Source organism: Drosophila novamexicana, unplaced genomic scaffold, assembly GCF_003285875.2.
Source record: "Drosophila novamexicana strain 15010-1031.04,08,12 unplaced genomic scaffold, DnovRS2.1 tig00004555-arrow-pilon, whole genome shotgun sequence".
Lineage (NCBI taxonomy): Eukaryota > Metazoa > Arthropoda > Insecta > Diptera > Drosophilidae > Drosophila > Drosophila novamexicana.
The window spans coordinates 4,199,004-4,205,288 of record NW_020825052.1 but is presented as its reverse complement, the minus strand read 5'-3'; positions in this window follow the sequence as shown (position 1 = coordinate 4,205,288).

Genomic DNA, 6,285 nt, shown 5'->3' with positions numbered 1-6,285 from the left:
GGTACAGGATTAAATATTTAAATATAGTTATTCAAAACGTGTTTTATCATAGACTTTGGCTAATGTTTAATAAATATTTGTATATATCATATGGAAGAATAATTGTTGTCTAACAGAGTGTGTAGCTACATAGAGTTCTATTTTACCCGACTGTTAAGTTTATGGCTTAAAGCTTTATCCTTTGCCATTACTAAATTGTATAATAATAATTGAAAGCATTTTACCCAAAACATTAACTAAGTTTACTTGACCAAATTTTGTTTTACTCTATGACTTCCAATTTCTTGAAAACTTAAAAATAATTTAACCACTCAAAGCACATCACACAGCGAAGTGCAAAGTAACTGCAGACCGCTTGGCAGCTGTCTAACAATCAGTTTCAAGATAACTGTCAAACGGCCAAGTTCTTCCGGCTGTGGTTGGACTTGTCTTGATACCCAGTTGCTGCAAGCATGCGCAAAAAAAAGAGCCCGACCAAGACCCAGACCCCGAGCCAGACTCAGATGCATGCAAGCTACCACTAATACCAAAAACCAGTAATCACAGACATATGTACATGGCTCATACGAGCCATAATCGTCAGCTTCCTTTTGGCCAGCGCCATGGCGCTGCTTCCTGCACGACACTGAGGCCAACAGCCACAACAACAACTGTAATAACTAATGCTAGAGCTATGCAATGGCAAGCTGCAGTTGGCATCTCTTCATGCAGGCTGCTGTCTAATATAATTTTGAAATAACTCAACTAAGCAGCGCTCGGCACGGCGGAAGATGAGATCCAGACTTGACCAAGTGGCCCATCGAAATGCCAAAACCAAGTTAGAAACAAAATAATTGCAATCCACAGTTGCCAGTCGCCAGTCGCTAGGCGGTCGTCTCATTCAGCCAGAGCCAAGCCAAACCAAAACTAACCAACGAGACAGCAACAACAACAACAATAACAACAAAGGAACCACAATAACAACAACAACAACAACGTGGAAAAAAGGGATAAGCCGGAAAGCAACACGGAACCCAAATTAATACAATAATTGAAGCCAATTTAGTATAATTTTCTTCAATTTCATTGTTGTTGTTTTTGGTCTGTTGTTGTTATTGTTGTTTATGTTGTTGCTGGCTTTGCTGTTGTTTGTTGCTGTTGGTTTTTACTGTCTAGCCAACTATTATCGCATTTGTTTGGCATTTGGTCGCTCCACCTTCCTGTTACTTTCCCCCCTCTATGCTGTGCCTTGTAATCTGTTTTAAAATAACTTGAACTTAATTTTCCACGCATGCCTTGTAAGCTTCCTCCAAGCCAGACTCGGTCTCAATTGCCGCTTAACTGCACCCAAAGTTTATTTAAACATTCTATATTTCTCTTTCGATTGCTTGAGCAAACATTTTATTAGCCAGTCTGCAGACTCTCTCGTAAGCTAATTATTTTAAGCCAGGCAAATCAAAGCATTGCCAAATCTGCACTTGGCATTGGTCAGGGGAAAGTGCCATTTGGCCACTCGGGCCTTTCACAAGAGCTTAAGCGCATTCACACCGGGGCTTATCGCTGCATTAGACCATAAAAAGCCGGTCTAGTAAATTGACAGGAGCTTATACTAGTTGTGGGTCTATTTTTAATAACGACATTGAGCTTTTGGGCCAAAAGTCCTTTCGCAATCCTAATGAAATATTATTATTGTGCCAATAGGAAAATTATTGACATTTTAAAATAAAAGGAATAAAAAAGTATTTAGACTCGTATTAAGACTCGTTAAAGCTAGATCGTAATATATTAACAATTTTAACTAACAAGTTCTTTGATTTCTGTTAGCAATGAAATGAATATGCAAGTAAGAGCCGCCTAATATCTAATTGGGCAGAGCCTTAACATTAATGAGAAAATTTACATAGAATGAATAGATGAATCGATTTAATTATCTAATGGGATGACTGCGAAGTATATCTGATATAATTATAAATAAATATAAATTCTCTTATAACTAACAGAGTCAGTTTCTAATTGGGCAGAACCTGAACATTACAAGGAAATGCAAAAAGCTTTATTTATAAACTTAATTATATTCTGGCTTATTGCGGAAGATAATCAAATTAAATATAAGTATAGCTATAAATTATATTCAAAGTAAGTGTACAATTTAGTTTTTCATTTTCTTAGTCCCATGTGCCTTGTTCTCCTGCTAGCATTTAGTAGTCTTGTCACACGCCCATTTCCAACTGGCAAATCCATTTAGAATTCAAATGTTGAATATTTTTGATAGAGTCTCGCAGTGCCAAAAAGTATTATGGCAAACGCAAGTATTAATAAAAACAGAAATTAAAAATTGTGTTTTTCATTTTTTTTTTCCGGAATTTTTGTCCAATTTTTTTTTTCATTTATCATTTATTTTTGCATTTTACATTTTGCGAAAATTGTTTTCATTTATGTTTGAGTTTTTCTTTGCTGCTGTTGTAAGTTGTAATTTGAAAAACATCACCGCAAACTGTCAAAATGCACTGACATTTACAAATTATTTTGCTGGCAGCAGCCATGGGGTGCCGGTGGTGCAGTGGTGCACTTGCCGCAGTTGGGGCCGTTTGACGCTTTGAAATGCGAAATGGAAGCGGTCACCGTTAATTTGCGTCAACGGGCTAATAAAGTTTCGTGTCGCCTTTTTGCTTTTGATTTTGCTTTTTGGCGTTTGGTTTGGCATTTGGTATGTTGGCAACAAAGTTGGCTAATGCACTCGCCGCCATATCTCGGCGACCGCATCTGGCATGCGCTGGTCAGTTGTATCTGTATCTGCAAATTGCATGCCGGCCAAATAGCAAATTAGCAAAGGCAATCCCAAAACATATGAGCAACTGACATTTCAATAGCAAAACAGAAAAAAAAAAGTAAAAATGAAATTCTACAGGTTAAACATCCCCTCCATCTAGTCAACTAGACGTTGCGCCGAGCATCTGCATCTTCAACTTTGTATCTCCCTTTGGCTCTTTATGAAATTCCGATTGCCCATTAATTACTTTTGATTGAGCACCTGAGCTGCTGCTGCTGCTGCTGCTGCTGCTCGCTTACTTGCTTGCAACAAAGTATCAATGAACCTTCCTTGCGCCGCGGGCAATGCAACCGAATAAGTGAGGATCGTTTGTCGCTGTTGCCTTCGTTGGGGTTTCTTTTCCAGCTCACAGTTGCGCAAGGTGCAAACTGGCTGCATAGATTGGCCCTACCTGTGCCCACAGCTGCCTGCTTGGTTTATTGGTCTGCGTGCCTAGGAGTGGCCGCGCCTAATAGCTGAAGAACACACCGCATAAGCAGCGTATATATAGAAGAAATACTCTAGGCACGGGCTGTGCGGGGCAGAGGGTAAAAAATGAATTATGATTTGACGGTAGGCATTTAATGGATGGCCATGGATCTTTGACTCGAACAAAATTCTCGTTTGGCGCCAACATATTGACAGCTGTACACATGTGTGTGTGTGAGTGTGCCTGTGTGAGAAGTTGTTCTGCTGGACAGGTGAATGCCATTTAGTTAGAATGCCTTTTTGTCTGTCCGTCCGTCTGTTGGGTTTTTGTTTCTTTTGTATTTTCTAATTGAATTCAGTTGGCAGCGCGACAGCGTCGCATCGTCTTTTGACGTGCCGTGAAAGGCCATCGATGAGGAAGTGCACTGCACCACAATCCACTCTAAGCAGCCACTGAAAAGCATTCGAAATTGGAGCATGACAGCTCCGCTCAAGTGATGGTTGGAGTTTTTGAGTTTTAGTTTTCGGCACTTGATGGATAGGTGTTGCTTAGTGGTTGACTTGGTGGCTGTTGATGGCTGCGATATGCGGGGCGTGACCTCGTCACGGCTGCCTTCTCTCCGGGACATGCAAGTCAAAGGTGAAAGATACTTTGTGGCATGTGTCGTATGTCGTATCAAAAACGTAGCTGAAATAAACCAAACAGTCGCCATGATCGACGATCATGCTTTCTATATATGCCAGTGAGTGAGACACTCGATGCTTAAACTTGATGTAGAAGAAACTTGAAGTGCACAAGATCTTAGGTCTGCCAATTAGCCGCAACATAATGATTCTGTGTTTGCTGGTAAATGGCCGACTCATAGCTGTGATCCTTTAGTGCTCAACCTCAACCTCACTTGCTAACGCCCACACAATGGCACAGCTCTCAGAGCAATCGCATGGGCGTTGCAGCAGCCGCAACAGCGACAACAATAATGCCATGTTGCGGCATTGCTATAAAAATGTTAAAAACCCTAAGCAGTTCAAAAACACATCTCGCAATTTAATGGCTCAAAAACACAACCAGCTAACTGGTAACTGGCAACTGGTAACTGGAAACACAACCGCCCACCGTTGGGGCCTTATAAACAATGCCGATGCATAAATTTTAAGCCACAAAGATCGCTAAAGGAGACGAACTGAAAAACTCATTAGGCGCATCGCCTACGATATATAAATGCAATAATATTGTAGAAAATTACGACCCTAATAACATAAATTTCACAGACAGGTCACAGGCGGGCCAGACGCGAACGCAGTCGTTGGCGAACTATGCGGTTTTCGGTCTATGAGATACGCATTGCGTAAAAGTTCATTATGTAAAAGGAGTTGCCGTTTTTATCGAAACTTATGGCCCAGAAATATGCGTCAAATAGCGTCATAAACATAAACTAGGCGAATTAATTGAGATGGCCGAGGAAAGATCCCTGTGCCCCTTGAGAGCCGCTCATAAAGCCAACAAATTATGCATTTTTAAGCCGAATGTTGCACCTGCAACAGCCGCATTCGCAGTCGCAGTCGCAGCCGTAGTCAACGTCGATGTCGCATTAGAGCCGCATTTGGCCAAAAGCGGCGATTCGTGCCATCCAGTTGGCTCAGTTGGCTACCTGCCCGGCCGGGTCTAATTGAGTTTTGAGAGTCGTTACACTTCATCGCAATGGGAGTAAATTAAACTGTCATTAGTTTACCCTTTGGCACTTTTGTCGCCCCCGTTCCTCGCCAAGTTGCGAACCCGATCCAAACGATCTCAACATGTGAAGTGGCGCATTATTTTGTGTTTTTCTTCTTCTTATTTTTCTGCTTTGCAGCCGTAATAATTTTGTAGGTTTTACGAGTGCCGCCAAGACAATTAGGCATTTGTTGAATTGTTGTTGCACACACACAGACACAGACACACACACACACATATGGCCAAGTGTGGGCATTTTGTTTAGCGGCATTTGACGCTTTGATGTGCGCAACTAAAAAACGCGCGCGAGACGCGCGACTCGCGAGCCCGAATCGAATCTAACGCCTTTTCAAAATTTTGTTAGCTACATGGCTTTTAGCTTTTCGCCGTGTTCTTGTTGTTGTTTTTTGTACCACGCTGAAGATTTATTTTTTCATTATAGTGTGCCGACATCGACAGCATTGTGGGTGTCTGTGCCTTGACACAAGCCGTGAGGCCATGACGTGCACAAAACAAAAGCAACAACAACAACAGCAGAAAGGTTTGCTTTTCTTTGAAGCTCGCTTCAGATGTGATGATTTTCAATTTTAGGCTGTTTTTGGAGAGAATCTGAAAGTAGAAAACTTCAGAGAAATGCTTATGCAAAAACTGAGCGAGAAGTGCACAAGACGCAAGTGCCACATGCTTCATTTTTCGCTAGTCTTTAACTTTTAAATTAAAAAGTTTTTAACGTGCAACCGATTTATCAATTTTTTAAATCGTTTTCAATGTCAGTTTGGACAGCTTTGAAGTGTACATTTAAATATTATTTATAGCATATGTATTTTTTCGCTTGAGTTTCAATTAGTTTCATTATTTTGGAGTCCATTGTTCGAGCGATTTGCGCGCGTTTCAACTGCGATTTGAAGCGCAGCGAATTCTGTTGGCTTTCGCATCTATTAAGTTTCAGTTTTATTTCGACCTGTGGCCAATGCATAAATTGTCCAACACACCAACTGAGAAACTATAAAACTACAAAAAACTGACAAGCTGAGAAATTCAATAGCTCAGATCACACAAATCCGCCACAGTTTATTGCACCTGCCAACAAATAAAACAGAAATATAAAAAAAATAATCACGTAATGTGTGTGACTGTGTCTGTTTATTTTATTTTTTATGGCTAGCTAAAAGTTATAAAAACCACTTTTTAATTCGAATGCGCTACAAAATGTTATAGACCATCAAATAATTTGCATAAACTGTCCGGGCACGTGGCAACGATTCGCCAAATAGAATCAAAAGCCAAGTTTGTAAAATTTAATTATTTGAAAAAAATCAAATTACTTATAAAAGTTTAAGATTCCAAAATGATATGA